The sequence below is a fragment of the Pholcus phalangioides genome, unplaced genomic scaffold (genome assembly GCF_987345545.1).
Source record: "Pholcus phalangioides strain wild (caught in Gottingen) unplaced genomic scaffold, Ppha-v1.0 ptg000030l_1, whole genome shotgun sequence".
NCBI lineage: Eukaryota > Metazoa > Arthropoda > Arachnida > Araneae > Pholcidae > Pholcus > Pholcus phalangioides.
In genome coordinates this window covers 6697330-6720618 of record NW_028301620.1, presented here as the reverse complement: position 1 = coordinate 6720618, position 23289 = coordinate 6697330, and the positions used below count along the sequence as shown (strand labels likewise).

Sequence of the window (23289 nt, the reverse complement as noted above, 5' to 3'; positions counted from 1 at the left end):
CAACTCGTGCTAAAATCACAGAAAAGTCACCAATCGGGAGCGAATGAACACTACTTCACTGCAGTGAATTAAAATAAAAACATAACAAATATGAGAGAGGAATATTCTTATTTGTAATCATAATTATCCTAGCATAATTTCTGAGTTGGGAAGATAATTTTATTTATTGATTTGAAGAAGAAAAATTCAAGCTGCCTTCGTTAGAAATACGTGAAAAACCGGGACGTTCTAGCAAAAAAGTCGGGACAGCCAGAAAAACAGAAAAAACTGGGACTTTTTCTTTAAATAACGGACGTATGGTCACCCTAGGTATGAGGCCATTCTGTGGAACCGTTGATGGCAGTTTCTCAAAGTGAAATGTGCGTCGCGACTCCTAGGGGCATCGGCAACCTTTGTCAGAGGCGTCACGGCGAGCTGGGGGACATTGATTTGTGTGCCTATTTATGCTTTGAAGTGGTTCATTTACATGGGAAAATATCTATTAAACTGTTCTGAGGAGCTTCCACCCCACCCCACGCCCTCCGCTAGTGGCGGTCCTGTTCGTGTCTACTGGGCTAATGTTCAATAATCTTTCTTCTTGTGGGGGTTTTATGCATGGCCGTCTCAACATCATGGGTGACCCATGATGGGTTCCCTGAGCAAAGTGATGTTCTGTGGCCTCATACTTAGCTGGAAGTAACAGCTTACATATTTATAAGTACTTACACTCGAAAATCTACACGGGACGGGAGAGAAAAAACTACTGCAATATTACCGTTTTCACCGTTGTTAGGCTATTAAAATTGATCCGAATTTGTTAAAATATTAACCTTTTTTTTCGTCAAAATGCAAAATAAACAATAGCGTGTTCACCAGTATGGATCGACAACGATCCCTTGGATGGATTTTCAATGTAAGTTTGATATGATATGATGAACAAAATTGAATTGAAATTGAAATTCTGTTATTTACAACGTGTCTCCGGGTTCTAAAATGTTTTAGGCATCCATTGCGTTTGATTCCGCGGAACCCCCAAAAAGGCTCTCCCGGAACACCCGTTGGAAATCAATCTATGGTATAGACTCAGGGGTCTCCACCCTTTCAGAAGTTGCGCGCCAAATTAAACTTCCCACGAAGCCCGCGTTCCACCAATATCAAGTCATACTGCGGTATTATCGGTTATTAAACATAATTTTCCAAATTTATTGAACGTTTTTTATTTGCTCTGAATTTATTCCTTTCATTAAATTTGCATTTTTTAAATTATTTTGAAATAATTTCCTTTCATTTATTAATTATTTAGTTCTTTTTAATCAATCTTTTCTTTTAAATTAAATTTGAAATTCGCCAGATAATTCTGAAATTCTGAATTTTTTCCATGAAAAAAATATTACTTTTAGTTAAAAGAAATTTCTCTCAATAATTCTGCAATTATTTTTTTTCCCTCTCTCTCTCTCTCTTTCAGCAATTCTGTAACTATTTTTTTCATTAATTATAGATTTTCGTGAATTATGAAATTATTACTTTTTCAATATAATTCTGAAATCATTTCTTTCATTCTGGTTTATTTTAGCATTTTTCTTTAAATTCTGTAACTACTTTACCAACTCCAGTCATATCAGAGATCGCCACACGGTAATTTCCAACCAGTGAAGTTAGATGGGAAATGAATGTACCACCTATAGGTGGTGGCTCCATGCTCGGTAGGTACAGAACTTGTTTCTAATGTTTTATGTCCGGATTTGAACCCGTGGATATTCACGGTAACCTTTTATAGTGGAAGACGAGCATCAAGCCCGTCATTTGGCTGGCCCGTCCCTGGCTTTTGAAAATACACTAAAAATGGTGTACATGTGCTTTGCCCCCCCCCCCCCCGGAAAAAGTTGAAATGATGGCCCTGACGAGCATCTTACCACTCCGCGACTTGGGCGCAAATTCAGGAATTATGTATACCTTTTGGGTGCCACATTTAACCTCTCGAAATATGTTGCCTATAAATCATAGGTCTCAAAAACTGTTTTAGTTCATTGTCCCCCGAGTTCGTTGCGACGGCCCTTTTAGTGTATCAAATGCACAGCCTTACTATTGAAACTAAAAAGTATTTTACGGTTCTAAATACAGCAATACAGCTTTCAGTGGCCAGAGCTCTTCAACGAATTCTCTTGTGAAATTTATTCGTTTTTGTATGTAAAGTAGCTATAAAATAGGCGGCGGACCTCAGAAAAAAGCTCAGAAGCCCCGTTTGACCCGCGGGCGATGAGTTGAAGATCCCTGATAGACCAACTTCACAAAATATATGGTTTAGTCTTGACACATTTCTGACAATTGCCTGGAAGTATTACAACTGGTCAAGAAAGTGGCCTTGGACACAGGTCTCTTAAATATGTCAGAGGTTTCATTAAAATTTCTGGCACAACCATGATACTAGTTTAAGGCGATTGTGAAAATCACTCGTAATTTCAGCTTGGCACTACCCAGATTCAAGGTAACCTATTGCTCTCCCATCGAATAGAATCAAGTGCATGTCACACGCTAATGAGATTTACAAACCGCAAAAAAATCATCCACCAATAACCATTCACGTCACTCGTAGTGGTATAGCTACGTTTAGAGCTCGTTGCTGTCGAGATTCTTTAGACCATTCAGTAATTTCGTACATATCTCTATTTCAACTGTCCCATTCCTAACTTACACTATATAGCAGGCATCTTCAACCCGTCTCGCAAGCAGTCGATCAACATTCTAATTTAGCGCTTTCTATAAATTGCATTCAAGGATTGATATCATCCTGATTTCATTCGTATGACAAACTTGCAGTAAGGGTGCTCTTTTTTTTTTATGATGAGTACAGGCAGTGCTCGCGAATGGAAAAACATTGAAGAACTCCGCCATGCGTCATGGGACAGTTTCCAGTTCAGAGACTTTTTTGAATCTCTAGAAAAATACTTTTGCATTATTCTGAAATTTCGGTCATACGTAAACCCTATGTTTGTACTCACAATTTACAATCAATACATAGTCACAAGTGCATTTAGGGGACCGGCAAAAAATTAAATAAGAAAATAAATTTTTTGATCGACTCCTTTGACAGAAAAAAAGCCGCAAGAAATTTGTAACTTTCACAAAATATTTTACTTGCTATTTTTAATGTCTATGTGCATTTTCTCGAAACTTTTCCCCTTATCGATATCCTTCTTCCCTTATCCCCTTCACGTATTTCCACGAAGATTTTAATGTTTCTCCTAAAAGTACTAATTTTCATCGCAGGTTTTTTCGCTTGTAACTTGCGAAGTTTTCATCCAAATTCTACGAAACTTACTGGAAATACGGCACCATAAAAATCACACATTATGTTGTTGTAATTTGAAATAGAACTGTTCGATATTTTATAAGATATGAGCATTTAAAGGAAATAATTTTTAAGTACGCATGCGCGACAGCTATAGATTTTAGTTGTTTATAATTCGGTTGTTAATTATATAGAACAGCTTTTGCGCGAAAATTGAACAGTTGAAAATATCATGAAAAAATAAAGATATGCGCAATATCGTATGCTGTAATTTAAGTTACTGGCTGAGAATAACTGGATGATAAGGAATTTTTTCCAATAAATCGGTATTTCGATTATTTTCTTTCATTCCATTGTTTTATACAAATAAACAGAAACACTAAGACCACAACAGGGAAGTTGCCCGACGAGGTGGCTGGAAAAAGATGCCCATTAAAAATATGGATGCCAAATATAATTAAAATACAGCAACCCAATATAAAAGTATAATATGTATCTCGAATATAATTAATAATATATAATGCACTGCCCATAAAAAAGGTAATAAATCTAAAAGGATTACTAATTATTTCTTTAGTTTCTTCATTTTGACATCATACACGTGTGTTATGCTCAAGGATGCTTCTTTTATAGCATCAGACACATGTCTTTGCTCATTCGCATAATGCTGTGGGCTTATTGTTGAAATAATCAAATTCAAAATAATAATCAAAAGTCTTGGAAGCTCGGGGAAAGCAACTGCAGATTTTGGGAATTACGGAAAGAGCATGCAGATTTTAGAAGCTCAGGGAAAGCATCTGCAGGGTTTGGAAACTCGGTAGCAGATTATGGCAGCTCAACAAAAGCAAAAGTGCATTACAGAAGCTCAAAGAAAGCATCTTCAAATTTTTAAGGCTGGGGGGACAGCACCTGCGTATTCTGGAAGCTCAAGAAAAGTACTTACAGGTGGTGGAATACCAAGGAAAGCACCTGCAGATTTTTGAAGCTCGCGGGAAGATACCTACTGCTACTAAACCATTTATTCACCTCGTCCATATTATTCTGCGGAACTTCTTAGGAACTGGTACACGTTGTAATTTGCGTGTAAGTGTTGTGAACTTGACGTGAAGTTTGTTTTTGTGTAATGCTTGTTATGCGTAGTGTGCTGCCATCTGCTATAAAATTTCCCCTAACTATGAGTGAAGTGTAATGATTGAGTAATTGTACCGTTGTAGGGTTGCTGCTCTCTATGGCGAGACTTTCTAACGGTGAGATCGGCTGACGTGTGCTCCTCGAAGTTGCGAACCACACACAACCACTACCATTGTAGCGACGGTGAGAATCAAACCCGGGTCCTCGTGATGCGGGTCCGTCTTTATGGCCACTCGACCACCACAGCGGCAGGAAAGACAACCTGCAGGTTTTGTAAGCTCAGGCAAAGCAGCTGCGAACTTTGGAAGCTCAGGAAATGCACCTGCCGGCTGTAAAAACTCCGGGGGAGGACCTGAAGTTTTTAGGCATAGGGAACGCACCTCCACGGGTTGTAGAAGCTTGAGGAAAATCACCTGCAGATTTTCTAAGCTCATGCAAAGAAACCCCGGGACAAACACCTGCAGATTTTGGAAGCTCGGGGAAAAAGCACCTACAAAATTTGGAAATATACTAGAATGCGTCTGCAGGATTTGGAAACTGAGAGGAAAAGCAGTTGGAAATTTCGGAGACTCAGGGAAAGCACTTGCAGAGTTTTGAAGATCAATGTACCCTGTACTGCACAAATGTAGAATTCAAAGCCATTGGGTTGTTGCATATATATTCCCATTGAAGCTTTTGTTGTAAATTTCGACATGCGTTTCTCACACGACCATATCGTAACGAACAAAATCAAAATGAATGAAATCTTTCCTCGTAATTAATATGATCGCTATTCCTAACGAATCATTTTATCGCTACTTTCTACACTTTCATTTCGTACAAAATTTCCTGTAAGCCATGAAATAAAACATCAATAAAAGTTTCCTATTCAATGTAATTAGGCCACAGACTCATTTGACTGAGGTCATTGCAATTTGAAGCCAAATGACAGAGAATGGGGAGAAGAAAAACTGTTCGTTAACAGTAGACAGCTGAATAATGAAAATGCGTTCAGTCAACTGACAGTGTTGCGTAACATATGTAAACACTAGTCACATGTGTGAGTGTGTGTCTGATGACGCTTGTCGATTAGTTGGCCAAGTCAGTGCAAGACTGTATTTTATTTCCATCAATAGCATCGTACCCACTTACAGCAATAGTCGATTATTATCCACTTATTTCTTACGCAAGTTTTCCAATTACAGAGCATATATCGCTCACTAAAGAAAGGAAATTAATCATGGAATTTACGTGGGTCATTCCTTCAAGGTCTGCAAGAATATTCTCTTATGACGAGAAGGTGTACAGTTTCAACAACGAAACTATCATTTTGACCGTACGTTGTATGTTCAATAACGTCCTAATCTAGAGGTTTCCATAATGCTTTAGTTCACGCGGCGCCCTTTATAGTAACGAACCCTTAATAGTAGATTTTTACAGAGTCTGCTCTGTGTAAAAATCATGATGTTTACGAGATTGTTTTTCTCGCAACCCTGGATGACTATTACGCTACATGACTATTACGTTACATGCAACCATGGAGGATTGTGAGAGTGTTACACGCACCCTTGGATGAATGCGATACTTTCACACGCAAGCCTGGACGATGACAAGACTGTTGCATGAAATCCTGGATGATTGCGGAGCTGTTACATGAAATTCTGGGAACCCTGGACGATGGCAAGGCTTTTATGCAAGACTGTTACACGCAACTCTGGATGATTACGAGACTTTTATTCGTAATCCTGGATGTGATCGCGACGCTTTTATACACAACTTGGGCGATTACAAGATTGTTACATGCAATCCTGGATGATTGCGAAGCTGTTGCAGGCATTTTGGCGATTTTACGACTGTTACATGCAACTTTGGATGACTGTGAGGCAGTTACAGACAACCCTGGATTGCGAGATAGTTGCATGCAACCCTGGATGATTGCTTGACTGGTACACACAACCCTGAATGATTACAAGACTTTTATACGCAACCCTGAATGATTACAAGACTTTTATACGCAACCCTGAATGATTACAAGACTTTTATACGCAACCCTGAATGATTACAAGACTTTTATACGCAACCCTGAATGATTACAAGACTTTTATACGCAACCCTGAATGATTACAAGACTTTTATACGCAACCCTGGATGATCGCAACCTTGAAGGATTTTGAGGCTGTTGCGCGCAACCCTTAATGATTTATAGGCTGTTATACACAACCGTGGATTATTCCGATGCTGTTACATGAAACCTTGGATGATTAAGAGACTGTTGCACATGGAAGCCCAAACAAATATGAAGTGTATTCCTCCAATATAAGCTTAGATATCTGCATCGAGACACCAATTAAGAATTTCACATTTTTTTAACACCGTGGAAATCCAACACCAGTTGAAAACTTAGCCCTAATCAGTGACGAAAGTGACAAGACGTTCTCGTTACGTATTTCCGCTTTAGCACGATTCTGTTTGTTTATTTTATTTTCATTCGTTAGAGAAAGTTTACTTTGAATAAATGATAACAATTTTTTTTTGTAACGCTAATGATAACGCGTATAATAATAATAATGACGGCGATAATGTCATTATCCGTAACAGGTAATAGTGGGCCTTTATGAAAGGAGAAGGGAAAAGAAACCGAAACTAACAGTTCTAGGGGACATTAACGAATGTGTTAGTAGTGAATGTGTATGAACTTCGTTATAACGTCACGGCTCATTAAAAGATTTAGCCAAGCGGTGGGCCCCCAGGGGCATTCTGGTCTGCTTTTTTTTAAATTTCCTTTCCTCGTTCTGTAGAGATCGACTTAAGATCGCATTCAGCAGGTCTAGTTTCTTACCTGAAGGAGGTAACGAGGACAAATGGCGCAGAAAAAAGAGAGAGTTATACCGTTTATAACGTCTTCTTGAATGGGAAAAAAAACTGCTGATCATAAGATGGATGATTTCTTAGCGTTAAAGAAACGTGGCTACTGCTATTACGTCTGGGACGTAGAATTTGTGATTTAACCCAGTTCGATCTAACCGTTATACTGTATCTTCAATGCGGTTTTGCCCTCGAAAACAAAAATATATTACCTCGTAGAAGATATCGCTCTAGCTATTTATATATTATAGAGCTCTATAAAGATGTCTGTGCGGTCACCCTAGATTCACGATCACTCAAGAAAACGAGGCACTTTTTTTTTTTTTGGTTACAGCCTTGAACGTATGCCCTGGGATCTTCTAGAGAATTTCGAAACTGGGTGTGAAGATGGAATTTTAAACACGACGCCTGTCGGAATACGAAAGCTAGTTGTGGCGGCTTCAAATGAAGAGCTTGTCTGTATATTTTTTAAGAATCCCCCTTTCTGGGCATTAACTTTTCAAGTTAGCCTTTCTCTTAGGCCGATATTACTCTGTAAAAGTTTTAGAAAAATTCTTTTATCAAACTAGAAAAATTCAAGTAATAATCGTATCGGTTACATTCGAGTGAATGTAGTAACCAATAAGCTTATTGGTTGTTTTTTTTTTCTTCAAGTTTTGTAAAAGATCTTTTATCAAACTTTATAGTGTAATCTTGGTTTAAACAAGATTTTATCTGTTTTATAGATAACATTAAAATCAATTTAAACTAATTTTACAGTCGGACTAACTTATAACGAACACGGATATTACGAATTTCCGCATATAACTAAATTTTTCCGTGTCCCTTGAATTACTTGTTGCTTCTCTATGCTATTTTGATTACTTATAACGAACACTGATTTCAGCAAAAATACGAATTTTCGACCGATTTTAAAACACGGAATTGTCACGAATTTCTTTGTAATCTTATCTAAATCTTCTTATTTGTAAATTTACGTTCGTGCAACTGATAATGTCTCGTTTCTTCACTTATAAGTAGAGTTTTTTTTGACACTGTAAAATCCTATTTTGCTTCTTTTCTCTGTTAAATTTTATTGTTTGCAGGAAACCTTATTAGGAAAAAGGATACCGATTACATAGGTATCAAATCAGTTAATCTGCAGATTAGCTAGGTAATGTGCACATTAACGGCTTTCAAGCTTTAGCTGTAACATACATAATTTTAAGAACGTCCAAGTGCAAAACGCTACTCATTGCTTCAAAAACTGTAGCTCTGCAGTTGGTTGAAATAGTATGTATCTTGGGACCAAAACTTTTGTCCGCTAACGAGGAGTGTCCACTATTGGGGAGGTACGATGTACAGTAGAGCGGCTCGTTTATACGACTTTTGGCTTCGGTCACAATTGGTTCCTACATGTTTCTTTGTGCAAAAAGGATACACCGGTGGTTATGCATAATAACCAATCGTCTAAAGAAAGATCAATAAAGAAAGTTTGATTAAATTTCACTGCATTTATCACTTTTATCGGTGATTATGCATAATTCCCAAATAAGTTGGAAAGTCAGATAAATATAGAAAAATTTATAACCTTACTCTTGCCTTCAGTAAACCAATTAATTGTTTTTTCGCGTACATGATGGGTGCTCCGCACATATTTTTGCAATAAAAACTAACATAAGTGTGAAGAAGAAATAAACGTTCATAACAGCATTATCAGTTATGTTGGCTTTCCTCACATGTATCAACATGGCCAAACAAAACCAACCTTACCATTCGAAATCCTCATCCTGGACCATAGTTATGTCCAGCTAATAAAGTAATTACTTGACGGATTATCATATTTACCAATATGAGCTTGGGTTTATACATAAGCACCGTTGAATATGATAAATCCTCGATTTATGAAAAAAAATTCACAAATTAGAAATTGGAAAAAAAATTGGTGTTTACCTGATTTTACAAACCGGGGTAAAAAATGTCCGTTAACGGTAGGTATCCGCTATCCGGAGGTGTCTGTTAAGGGAGATTCCACTGCACTAGTTTTGAGAGTGAAAATACAGTGTGTAATGCAACAAAATAAAAAAAATCTGTATAATGCTTGTTGTGTGTTGTTTAGTGCTGCCATCTGCCATCATTTTTTCAAACTATGAGTGAAGTGTAATGGTGTTCATTTGTACCGTTGCAGGTCTGTTGCTCTCGGTAGCAAGACTTTTTAACGGGGCAGATCAGCTCGCATTTGCGCCTCGACCATCACTGTGGAGACAGTGGGGTTCGAACCCGGGTAGGAAGGTTTTACTGTAGTACATTTTCAAAATATGCATTCTTTTAGGCTAGAGAATGAAAACAAAAGAGGGCGCAGACGGGGCCGTCTTAAGAGCATCGTGGGCTCTCGGGCAGAGTGGTTTTTTTTGAGGCCCTACGTGGAAAACTCTCGAAAATTTCAACTAGATAAAATTTTTGTGAGGCACCTTCTTCTCTTGAAAGCCCCCAGGCCGTGCCCGGGGGGTTCCATGCATTAAGACGGCACTGGAATCTGAGTTTGATTATTTACGTGAATAATATTGAAATTATGTAATTTTTCGATTTTAAGAGTCAAGCTAATCTTCCAGTTTTCTGTAGAAAATTACTTTTTGTTGAAGTGGAACGTCTTTAGGGAAGACGCGAATTTTTTCAAATGCACGTCTCGAAAAGTGAAACGGAAATGACGTAATCTTTTTCCTTTCCCTCAATGCCAGAAACGGAAACAACGTAAGCTTTGCTTTCCCTCAAAAACCGGTTCGGTAGGCAGGGATTACACCATAAAAGTTTGATAAAAGATATTTTATAAAACTTTAAAAAAACAACCAATATCGAATGTAGTTGATACGCTTATTGGTTGCATTTTTCAAGTTGAAAGTGATAAATACAGTCAAATACCGTTTTAACGAATACCGTTATAATGAAAATTTCAACGAACACTTTTCTAATCCCCCAGAGAAGTTTACGTAGGAACATTTTTAAATAACCTGGAATTTCGTTGTAATGAAGCGATTTCTACGGTCTGTTGGAGTTCGTTATAACGGGATTCAACTGTATCAAACTTTTTGTTCTTTTATGAAGTTTGGATTTAAGTATTCAGTATTATCCAAAATCAATGAATAAATTAATTTAATGTAATCCATAAACGAAAAAAATTATTTATTATTCATATATAATTCATATATAATTAATCATAATTATATATACAGGGTGTCCTGTAAGTGCTAGCACGGCCTTCATCTCATCAACCGTCCGTCGTAGTGTTATGATTCCAATTTGAAAATGCTCAAAAGGCGTTCAAAAATTACCCTGTATCAGTTTTGAGAGTGAAAATACAGTGTGTTACAAAATAAAAAACATAAATTTTTATACGTCCCCCCCGCCCACGTTTTCTAACATTCCAAATAGAAAGTTGTTGCCCTGCATCTCCTTAGGCCAAAAGAAAAATCCATGTTTCCAAGTGTGAAATATTCGCTCAGATATTTGAATTCAAAAATCGGAAAAAGGTTATGAAAGAACGGAAAAAACTAACGGACACGCAACGCTCCTTTCCTTCATTTACGCTGTCCTTTCCCAACTATTCTCCGATTTTTCGACTCGAATATCTCAGCGATTATTGCACTTGGTTGCTTGGAAATATTTCGGTTGGCCTCAGGAGAGACATGGTAACAACTTTCCAATTGGAAGTGGCAGATGGACATTGTAAAATTCTAGATTTTTTTTATTTTGTGACACACGGTATTTTCACTCTCAAAAACTTGTATGAAGTAACTTTTGAACGCCCTTTTAAGCATTTTTAAATTGAAACTATACCTCTACGACCGACGGACGGTTGATGAGATAAAGCAGCACCTCCTAGAGATAGAAGGCTTCCGCACGGGTTGCCATAAACGTCATTCAGACTACCTAGCAAAAGTTTGCCACATTTTGAAACACAGCATCCTATTTCGTTTCTTCTTATTTTGGCGTAGAGTCTTCTTGCTTGGCTCATAAATACCGCATAGTGATTGGAAGTGGGGTGTAGAAAAATCGCCAATTCTGAGCCCGATGTTTTCTTTTCCTCACAACGATGATACTGGCACGAGCAGGGAATTTTTTTTCGCTGAATATTCTGAGGGAAAATGGACTACTTACTGACGTCACAAGCAGACTATCTCTAGGAGGTGCTGGATAAAGGCCGTGTTAGTACTTACAGGACACACCCTGTATATATATTTAATTATTTTTTTTATATATAATTATATACAACTTATAAAATAATCGAAAACCAATGGGAGAAGTAGCTTTAGAGTCGATGAAAATGTGCGAATTTATGCAAAACAGTGAAAAGTTTCATTTATTTCAATTTTGTCTGATCGGTGACGTCAAAATAATGTTTTGACTTTTGCATCATTTCACAACTTAAAAAAAAAACCCCGAAATGGGGAGAATAAAATATGACTTGCAAATTTTAAATGCAAAGTTGTCGCGCTCGAGCTTCTCACGAAAATTTTTTCTCTAAACAATGAACTCTAACGAAGAAAATTGAGGAAAACATAAAGTGGTTATTATTTAATCACTTTTAACACGATTTTCACTGATTTATAGTTATGATGGAAAAATTATGGGATCATCTCGAAAGTTCTGAGCGTTATTTTCCTGAAAGTGTTTTTTTGAGGAAAAGTTCAAGACTTCACTTTTGTTCATATTGGTATATTTTCTACGTTTTGCCTCGAAACTTCCAGGTATTTTGCTCTTAGTCTCAAATTTACATTTTTGTGAAATTTAGCAGCTGGTTTTAGAGGTGCTCTCCTGTGTGGCCTTTGACAGCAGATACATGAATGATTTTACGCGTGTCGAATTTTCAAGGATGTGAAATAAGTGAAAGTTAGATGGGGTGGTCATTATGGCGGTTGTGATAATAATTATCCTGGGCTAATCGAAGGAAGTTATTTTTTGGAAACTGTCCAAAAAAAAAACATTGTGTCGTTTTCATTGTGTCTCATCAGCCTGCTGATTGTCGATCCAGAACCTTCCTTATCGCATTCGCTTCAACGAATGCCCACGAGCCTGTACTTTTAGAAATGTTCAGAACTTCTGGTAAGTCACAAGTGGCCAATTTTTGGGTTTTTGTAAATTAATGGATAAATACATAGTCATTCATTCTAATCATCATCTTCTATAGACCAGTGTTTCCCATAGTAGTTCCTTCTAGACGAGTTTCTAGTTCATAGTTCCTTCTGTTGCTGCACCTCGTCCATATTCCTCTGCGGAACTGGTACATGTTGGAATGTGTGTGTATGTGTAGCGAACCTGACGTGAAGTTTGTTTCTGTGTAATGCTTGTAATGTGTAGTGCTGCCATCTTCCACCAGTTTCTTCTAACTATGGGTGTAGTGTAATGACTGAATAATTGTATTGTTGTAGGCCTGTTGCTCTCTGTGGTGAGGCTTTTTAATGGGGAGATCGGCCCGCATTCGCGCCTCGAAGTTGGGAACCACAGAAAACCAACTTCAGCCGACCACCACTATGGCGATGGTGGGGTTCGGACCCGGGTTCTCGCGATGTGAGTCCGTCACAATGACCACTCGACCACCATAGAGGCCATAGCTCCTTCTGGCCGAGTGGTCATGGTGACAGACTCGCATCGCGAGGTCCGCTGAAGTTGGTTTTCTGTGTTTCTCAACTTCGAAGCGCGAATGCGAGCCGATCTCCCCGATTAAAAGTCTCGCCACAGAGAGCAACAGGCCTACAATGGTGCAAATATTCAATCATCTCACTTCACTTCTGAAATATAGATGGCGGCAGGGAAAAATCAGTCACAATATGCGCGCTCGGACTGTTGGGTACGCACACTCACAATTCGAGCACAACTCACTCGGTATTAAATCGCCGATGGCGATAGACCGGTGTTGTGCTCGAATTGAAAGAAAGAAAGTTGTTCCTACAGAAGTTGTCGTGAGACAGAACAGGAGTGTCACGATTGAAAGAAGCAGACAGACCTTCGACATGATATTTACATAGCATGAGAAATTCAAGCATTTGCCATCTTCATTTCAAAATAGGAAAGGCAGATCGCAGCACCAGCAAGAAAACGAAACAAGGACAATTCTGACAACATAAATACGTTAGGGCTATGCACACACACACACACACACAAATTTTCCGGCATGTACCGGTTCATTAGAAGTTCCGCAGAGGAATCTGCACGAGGTGCATGTACGCTGTACGCAGAAGGCAGAAGTGTCACGAGATATCTTGTAAATACAATTATATTCCACTTGCTAATAACTCTGTGCTTCCAAAACAGTGTCACGCCAATTTTGGGTGCCAATGAGTTGTTTTAACCCTCCATGGCTTGGTGTATATTTGAATATGCATAGCAAATACATGGTCAAAAAACCCATTATGTGCCAATTTCTTCGCTTAAATTTTTTTTGTACTTCAGAGAAAACATCTTCTAGTGTCATTTCACTACAAAATGCGGCCATTACAAGTACGGTACTTTTTATTCAAAATCTAAGAAGTGTCAATTTCTGTTCGGTGTCATTTTTTGGGAGCTGCTGAAATTTTACGTGTTCAGAAATTTATAAAATTGAACCAAAAAAATATTGAGGGGATAAAATTCAAGATAAAAACTGTTCAACTCTGCTAAGCAAGATCTTATCTGTTTGAGCCGTTGAGTGCAAGAGTGTGGTGCATGTCAAAAAATGTGCTTTCCAGATAATTAGTCTTTCATGAGAAGTTCTGTAAGTTTTGAGTTATTGAATGAAAATACAGTCCCGTTTTAACGAATACCGTTATAGCAAAAAAACTCTCGTTTTAACGAACACATTTCTAATCCCCCAGATAAGTTTACATAGGAACAATGCAAAAAACCTGGTAACCTTTATAACGAAGTGATTTCTCCGGCCTATTGGAGTTCTTTGTGTACGGGATTCGACTGTACTACTTTTTTTTTTCACAATCAAACTCAGTCTAACTACTTGAGCACATTTAAGTGATACTTATTCAGAGTTGGATGAATCATTCTATACCATACTAAAATAGCTTACACCACTTTTGCAGAAAAAAATTCCCGTGAAAAATGAATTACTACGTTTGGGGTTCTGGACTGGAGTATGCTGTAAGGTTTTGGAGACCTACCTACAGAGAGACATATAACTGGTTGAAGGGGGGCGCACAGAAGAGCTACGCGTATCCTTGAAGAGAGACTTCATTTTTTGAATATGTTTACATTGAAAGAACGCAGGCGTCGAGGGGGATGTGATCGAAGTGTTAGAAATTTTCAACGTTACGGGTAGGATTGGCCATGAATTAATACGCCGTCAATTGACTGCTTTGACAGGGTGACACTGGTACGGATTGGTAAGGGAGAATTCCAGGTTGTGGTGTCGCGGGGAATTTTTCTCTCGTAGGATTGTTAATAAATGGAATAGAGCTTATATACCCCCCGGGGTAGTAAATTCTAACACAATTGACACATTTAAAAAAGAAATACGATAAACACGTTGGGGGTAAATCGAGAAACTATCCATACTCAGATAAGGCAAACATACATATTTTTCAAGGATCCTATACTGTATTTTATCCTGTATATATAGTTTTAGTTTTTATAATTGAATTTTTAATTGGTTTCTGTATTGTAGAAATATATGACATTCATATTTGTTATTGGCCTCTTTTTCTCAGCCACCTCGTTGGGCATTTTGCCTGTTGTGGCCTTGTATTTGTATTTGTGCATAACTTACACTTTGTCACCCTCGTTAAAAAAATCATAAAGGAATAAGGTTTGAATAAAATTAGTTTTTTACATTTGTTTCTCATCATATTTATTAGTTTTTTGAATCAGCATCATAATAGGAAAAAATTCTTCAATCATTCCTTCTTTCGGGCTATTTCTGCGATCGGGCTTTCTCTTCACTTGATTCATCATCATAGTCTCTCAAGCGGTCCAACGTCTCTCTTTCTCTCATCCATTTTTCTGGAAGTTTTTAGAGTAATAAAGAAAGAAGGTGATGTGAACAGGGAGTATAAAAAAGAGCAAGTCTATTGTGCCCCCCCCCCCACTTTTTTTGCTTCAGTAACGGGCCTTGTTGTGGTGTACAATGGTTATGATTGTAATGTATATTTTGTAATGTATGCTTTTTTATGAATAAATTGCCAGAGGTATCCAGTCCGTGTGGACAATGAGCCGATATTGCCATATGGCGATGTGGCCTGGGTATCTTTCTGTTTGACGGTGTACAATGGTCGTTGCTTGATTTGTACAAAAGATTGTGCAGATACTTTTGCAGGTGGCAGTCGGAGTGTGTGAAACTGTTCTACATCGTTGAGTATATGTTTATAGTACATAACATGCGGACTGTCCTGTCTGAATTGCATCCGCCTCATCTCGAGCTACTTTAAAAGTATTGCTGCGACAATACGTACTTGCATAATGAACTTAATCTTCTTCAGAAAGGATGGGATAGTTTCGTACCCGTCAGGGGGTACGTAATGCACTTTATTTCTGGCGAAAGTTCCAATGTTTCCGAATTCCGAAGTGTGAATCGTTTCTCATAAAACTGTGGTCAAATACAAAATATTAGTGATCAACTACTGTAATAGTATTATTCGGGTTCATGATAATTTTATTCATGTTAAAGATAATTTGAAATTACGATTTTGCCCAGTGCTGAACGCTACTAGGTATTTTTTTTTTCCGCTGTTGCTTCAAGTTTAAGATGCTTTATGAGACAAGAATTAACCGACGCCAACTCGTGCCTCATACATTCTTCCGCTTGTGATATGACTTACACCATATCCACACAAAACATTTACGCCATTTCATTTCCTACTAACGAACTTTTGCTGCAATATGGCGATAGCCAATTCAATTAGAGTCAAACTACTTTTGCACAAAACAGATTAAAGGTAACGCTTCCCACATATGCTGTTGGTCAGGTTGGTTTGCACTAAAAATTAATTACACCACTCTCGCCCTCTCACACACACACAACGGCTCAAATAACATTAAAATCAAGGCAAACTGTATATTTCAACCTTAATTAGCCATTTTTTAGATACTAACTAAGAAACAAACTCTAATTGAATTAAACTGCTGCGCTGATGTATCGTTTTAACTTAAAATATGTTAACAGCACCGATTTACATCCGCATTTGTAAAAAAAAAAAGTTTATTACTTTTCATAGGGGGTATTCCTTAGAGGTTAAATTCTCAAAATGGGCAATGAATTTAAAAAATGATTAATGTCTGTTCTGACAAACATATTCCTTATAGGCCCGTATTACACCATAAAAGTTTTATAAACTGTTCTTTTATAAAACTTGATAAATGCAACAAATAAGTTTATCGGTTGCGTTTTTGCTCGAATTTTATAATCTTAACTGGTTGCATTTTTGCAGTTTCATAAAAAAACTGTTATAAAACTTTTATAATGTAATACCGGCTTTACGTGAAGAAATGCAGTCGACGTTTGTTATAACGACCATACATTATTGTGATCGCTCCTCTATAATGACTTGTACGGTAAGAGAGAGAGCGAAGAGAGAGTTTTCTCCGTATTTTTTTGTAAAAGAACATTCATAATTTTCTCGATACTTCGAAAACAAGAAATGTATATCAAATGATACTATATTTAAAAAGTTAAAAATGAAAATGTGTGTAAAGGGAGAAAGAGAAACGAACATGGTGAATCACGCCTTTGAAATTCCATTAACGATCACAATGAAAAGTCAAACACCATGACCGTAAAAATGGAGGGATTTATCTTCGAAGAAGCAAACTGAATATAATAATGTGAGTGTGAACAGCCATCGGAGCATGCAATATCGCTTCATATAACAACTCGATGATGATTCTGTTTTCACGTTCAAGATTCAAAAAGAAGCGAAAAATATTGCGCGTAAGGAGGAACCAATTAGCAAGAATAGGATAAGAAAAGAAAAAGCCATCTTAGAAAAATCCTTGGCATTGACAATGAAACGGTCCATCAGTTCATACGTCATGGAAGCGTAACGATCGGCACACTTATTTTACTACGTACGTACTCCATTCTTACCAGTAAATAACATCAACGCCATCAACCTCTTCGTTGCCAATTTTGAAAAAAAATAAAAAGTCATGGCCCCGAAAAGTTTTGAAAAATAATAATAATAGCCATTTTTTTTGCTTTTTTTGGGAGGGGAAAAACAACCGAATAGCTTTGGGTCAATATTTTCTATTCATTTATTTCTAAAAACAAATTTACTAGAATAATTCTATGAGTTATGAATGGATTTTCGACTTTTAATTGCGTGTGAATATTGATTTGCCAGTATATGTTAGGATTTACGATATTTCTGCGTTAACTATTCACTCGAAAAGTTTTGTTTCGACCGTGTGAATTAGGTTAAAAATGATTTTCTGTGTTCCGTGCTTTTTCACGGTTTATACAGCAAGAAATAGATTGATATACTGTCGAACTTGGTTAATTCGAAGTCCAAAGTCCCTGGGGAAAAAAGTTCGAATTATTCAAAATTTGAATTATCCGATTAATCTATCCTGGAGCTGGGAAATGACTACAAATTGCAACTTAATTATCGACACTCACATAGGATAGTAATTATCAGTTGTTATAATTTTTTTAAGATGATGGATTCTGTTTTCACGTTCGAGATTCAAAAAGAAGGGAAAAATATTGCGCGCATTAGATTGTGGAATTAGGAACCAATTAGATTGTTGAACCAAATTTTAATTATTTTTTTATATTAATTGACCGTAGCTGCTACATTATTCGACGACTGTTCTGGAATCTCAGCATCACTGGAGAACTTCTTGGCCATGTTCAAAGCCTGATTTACATGAACAGTTTATGATCATCAGTTACGAAACTGTTTCCCAAATTTTGCCAATCATTCCTATGCTATCAGGGAAATATACTTTCATTAACGTATTACGATCTGAACTTTCCGATACTATCTATGGTTTAATTAAGACAAAAAGATTCGGATTTTGAATGTTGCACCTTGATCTATAAGCTATAGGCTGAAAATAAGGCATAAACTAAAGGCATTAAGTGCTGCTACACAGTCTCGATACACTCCAGCTGAACAATATTAAAATGAGCATCAAATTATCAAAAAAAAAAAAAAAAAAAGAGAAAGAGTAGGGGAAAAACAGGATTTTCAAACTTTTACTAGTTTTTAAACATTTGTTATTTTTACAACTGGATCGAGAAAAGAAAAGTCTGACTTCTTCTAAAAATTTTCCAAGTAATTCATTTCCCTTCAGCAATTTTAGCAGCAGTAATTAGAGAATTGCATTTAAGGCAATACATTTTTTGGCAAAATGTAGTGGTATTTCGTATTTAGGATCGGGTTTTCCTCGATGATGTATGTTGAAACTAAGTGTGAAGGTTTTTTGAGCCAATACCATAATTACTACTATCAATTACAATGACTGAATGATGTTTCATTCAGTTAGAATTAAATTATCAAGTCTGCCTGCGGACCACCTCTGGTCCGAGAGCCGTAGGTTGAGAAACACCGCCATAAAATATGGTATTGCAAACCAAGTTTAGTCGGTGAAAATCGCAAAAATGCTGATGAAGGGTGTGACGTCGAGTAGGACAAAAGGGCCAATAATAAGTGGAAAAAACATTTACTTGAACAGCATGATTACAACACAGCCACAGTTCAATGTCAGAAAGTAGACGAAGAGGAATGATTACAAGGGTTGTTGACACACCACAGGCTGTGTTGTAATCATGCTGTCAAATAAACGTTTTTCCTACGTATTATTGGCCTTTTTGTCCCACACGATGTCACACCCTTCATAAGTATATATTTTTTCCCATTTTCATCGACTAGACGCGGTTTGCGACACCACGTTTGTTCTATGGCAATTTTTGTTCCTCTTGATGCCTAATATCTCTCGCCCTCTGAGTTTGTCGCCATTTCAAGGCATCAACAGTAACAACTTATATTACATTTTAAGAGGGAAAAAACCCCTTTAAGAACTGTTTATAACGTAAAAAAAAACGATTGTGATAATTTAAATTGAAAAAAAAAATTACTGTATTAGTTTAAAAAAAAATTGTTTTTCGTGAAATTTTATTACTAGTTTATCCTCCTCGAAAATTGAAAAAGGAAAAAAAAAGGTTTTACTAAACGGAAAATAATTAAACTTTTACGTTTTGATTAATTTTAAGAATTGATTTAAAACGTTTGTAGGAATTCAAAATAAAGAGAATAATTGATAAATTTAATTATTAATTTAAAAAAGTTTGTTTTCGTAAAATTTTATCACTAGGGTTTTCAGTTATAATGTCTAAAAACCCCTTGCGGAGAGTGACATCATCTTCAAAACTTTTGGTGCACGCAAATTTTGTGAAAAAAAAACATTTCTGAATTTTTCCATTTTTAAAATACTGTGAAATTTTCTGTGTCTGTGTTCAAGTTTTTTTTCTACATGTAAAAAAAATATTTTTAAAATATTCTAATATAAAAACTGCTGGCAGGAGTTACGTATGCTAATGTTTTCCATTAAAATGCTCTCTTCTCAAAACTGATTTGTTTCGTCAGAGATGAGGAATATTTTTTCAAACACCACTTCTTCGAATGTGTTTAAACTTTGTGTGCGTCTAAACACTAAGGTGTTACATACTTCAATAAGAGAATTTCTTATTTAAAAAAAACTTAAAGAAATTTTATCGCACAAAGTAGAGGTAAATTTCAATGATTTTTAAAAAAGCTGCATGTTGTTGAAGTTAAAACTCGAGAAAAAATAACCACAATTAAAATCCCCAATGCTATCGTTAAATTGTACAAAAATATCTGTAGAATTTGAGAGAAAACAATTGAGTGCCTGAAGTGAATAGAAATTTTTTTAAATGTTCCTTAAAGGAAGGAAATTGTTCCCATATTTCCTATGAAAAACCAAGATCGTGCACCAACCCTCTTAAAAATTCACATTAACTTACTGAATTTTGTAAAAAATCACAATCACAATCAATAGAAAATAAATTACTATTAATCATCATCATTAATCGGAATCATTCTAATTGTTGTCATTTTAATGATGCATTAAAATCCTAAAAAAGATGCCGCACTGAATTGCGATTACGAATGGAACTTACTTTTTGATTTCAATTACATGTACGCATCGCTTTTTACCCAACCTCAAATGTTATTTTAAAATCAAAGATTTTTTTCATAAACAGTTTACTATATGCCTATTTCAATATAAAATAAAGATTCAAAATTTATCTGAATCTATAAAAAAATTTACCGAACTAAAAATAATTTTAATTGAAAAAAATAATAATACTGTTTATTAGTAAAATCTCATTAGACTTGGAAATTCACAATAAGTTATTAAATTTTGCATAAATCACGATGAGAAAGAAAATTAATTGCCATTAATTATTTTCATAATCGCAATTACCAATTATTATTGTTATTTCAATTAAATTAAATAATTTTAATTATATGGAATTGTTATTTTAATTATATGGAATTGTTATTTTAATTATATGGAATTGTTATTTCAATTATATGGAATTGTTATTTTAATTATATGGAATTGTTATTACAATTTAATGAAACTTACTTTTTTTTCCTCTCAATTATCACAAAATTTCATTTTGACACACCGCTTTACACAAACTTGATAGCTATTATTTTAAAATGATAAATTTTTTTCTACAAGACGTTTACTGTATATGTATTTTAATGTAAAAGAAAGATTCAAAATTCATCAGAATCTATAAAAGAAATTGCAAGAAATGTTAATTAATATTCGAAAATTAATACTGGTCTAAAAAAACAAAAATTAAAATACGTTATAAATTTCATTTCACTTCTTTTTTTTTTAATAAATTAAAATTTTAGATCAATAATTAGTAAATGTAAATAATATGATATTAAAAAAACTTACCTTGATGCAAAATTAATAGAAACAAATGAAATGTATCCGAATAGACGACCTTAATAATAATTATAATAAAACTGTATTGGAGCCACCGTCACCACACAAGTAGAAAAGTAGCGCGAATGAATCGGAAAATCAAAATGAAAAGGCAGCACTTCTCTCCGAAAATGTGGAGCAAATGATTTTTCATCAATGAGTTTTTTTTTTTTTTGAGGCAGAGAAAAACGAAACCGTTTCGTTCTTTTTCTCTCTCTCTCTCTTTTACTTGCCCTAAAAAATAAAATAGAAATCGAAAAAGAAACTAAAAACGAACGAACAATAATCAGGTTTTTTGCAGTCGTCGAGAGCGAGAGTTTGCGCAGTAAAGGTGAACGACACTGCGCATGGGCAAAGATAACCATTTTGATTGCCTTGCAGCCACGTGACCCCAAATTTCAAGAAGAAAATTACCACGAAACCACCTATTTTTTTTTTTTTTTGAGAAAAAGAACAAAAAAAAGAAACTTATTTGAAGCCCCCTTTTAACACATTTGAGGAAAAGTTATTCCTAAGTTTTCTTGGTTTTTTCAATGTTTTGAAACAATTTAGAAAAACAATTAATAAATTTTAATAAACAATTTTTTTTGAAACAGTTAATACTTCATTCATTTTGGAACTTTTTACAGTGATTCTGGCAATTAAGTGATGGATAATCTATATCTTCGAGGTTGCAATTTGGAAATAGGAAATGAATATTAGATATATGGCAAATAAAGTTTGGGCAAAATATCTGCGCACCGAACGGAAATGTGTGAAATTCGGAATTAATGAAAGAATGGGTTTCGGATGTAAAGAACAATTTGAGATCTGAAAACAAGAACTTACCGCGCTGTTTCGGCTGTGGTCTTCTAATCGCATCAAAGGTTTCACCCGCAGCTGCTCGTATGAATGTGAAAGTCGTACAAACGAAGTTCCACTGTATATCTTACACGACATTCCGCCGTTAGCGGACAAAATTTTTTGTCCCATGGGTGTCCGTTATCGAGAGGTTCTACTTTATCAAGTGCCGACGATGTGCCCTTCTTATCAATTTTTCCGGCTCCGATCGCTGTCTTTTCTTGCGCTTGGCTGTATCGCTCACGCGGAGCCAGGAAAGTTTATGAGGAGGTGGGGGCACCGCGTCAGCACTCGGTAGTACTTTCAACTCTGAACTTTCTGAAGATGTCGACGCAGATGTGGGTGAAACATTAGATATGATTAGAAGACCACGGCGAATCAGGTAAGTACTTGTTTTCAAGTAGACGTCGGCTGTGAAAGCTTACGCCAACGCAATTTGAGAGGATGCAAAAAAAAAATCGCAATTATTGGAAGTAATAATTTAAGAATTGATATAAATCGGAATCATAGGCGGAGGTAGAATTGAAAGTCTGTGGGGGGGGCATATATATATATATATATATATATATGGGTGGTGTCAATGACGGACCGACTGATTGACACCACCCATGATCGGAATTAAAGAAATTGGAGAATTAGTAAAAATCTGAAACAATCGAAGAAATGGTTTCAGAGTCGACGTAAGGAATAATTTCAGAACTATCATAAGTCCGAATTAATCAAAGAAATAACGTTGGAATTAATGAAAGCAATAATGCCAGAATTAATGTGAAGGTAACTTTTTCAGAATTAATAAAACAAATTATTTCAGAATTGATAAGATTTAATGGAAATCAAAATTAATGAAAGATAATTTCAGAATTAATGAAAGATAATTTCAGAATTGATGAAAGATAATTTCAGAATTAATGAAAGATAATTTCAGAATTGATGAAAGATAATTAGAGTTCAGAATTAGTGAAAGGAAGAATTTCAAAACTAATGGAAGTAGCAATTTGAAAATTAAGAAAAGAAGTATCTTGATATCTTGAGAATTAATAAAAGAAATAACTTCAAAATTAATAAAAATAATAATCGATGAAAACAATGTTTTCAGAATTTATGTGAGGAATAGTTTCAATTAACGAAAGAAATAATATGAGAATTAATGGAAGAAATAATATGAGAATTAATGGAAGAAATAATATGAGAATTAATGGAAGAAATAATATGAGAATTAATGGAAGAAATAATATGAGAATTAATGGAAGAAATAATATGAGAATTAATGAAGAAAT

At 35.7% G+C, this 23289-nt stretch overlaps 1 protein-coding gene across 2 annotated transcripts in view; it reads right to left on the bottom strand.

Moving 5' to 3' along the window:
- Positions 1 to 21303, bottom strand: part of LOC149067508 (phospholipid-transporting ATPase ABCA1-like) — a 188392-nt gene extending 167089 nt beyond the window's left edge. For both annotated transcript variants that reach the window (XM_089252757.1, XM_089252756.1), the window contains exon 1: positions 21143 to 21303. The gene's annotated coding sequence lies outside the window, so the exon portion shown is untranslated. The remainder of the gene's footprint in view (positions 1 to 21142) is intronic.
- Between the last annotated feature and the right edge of the window lie 1986 nt (positions 21304 to 23289).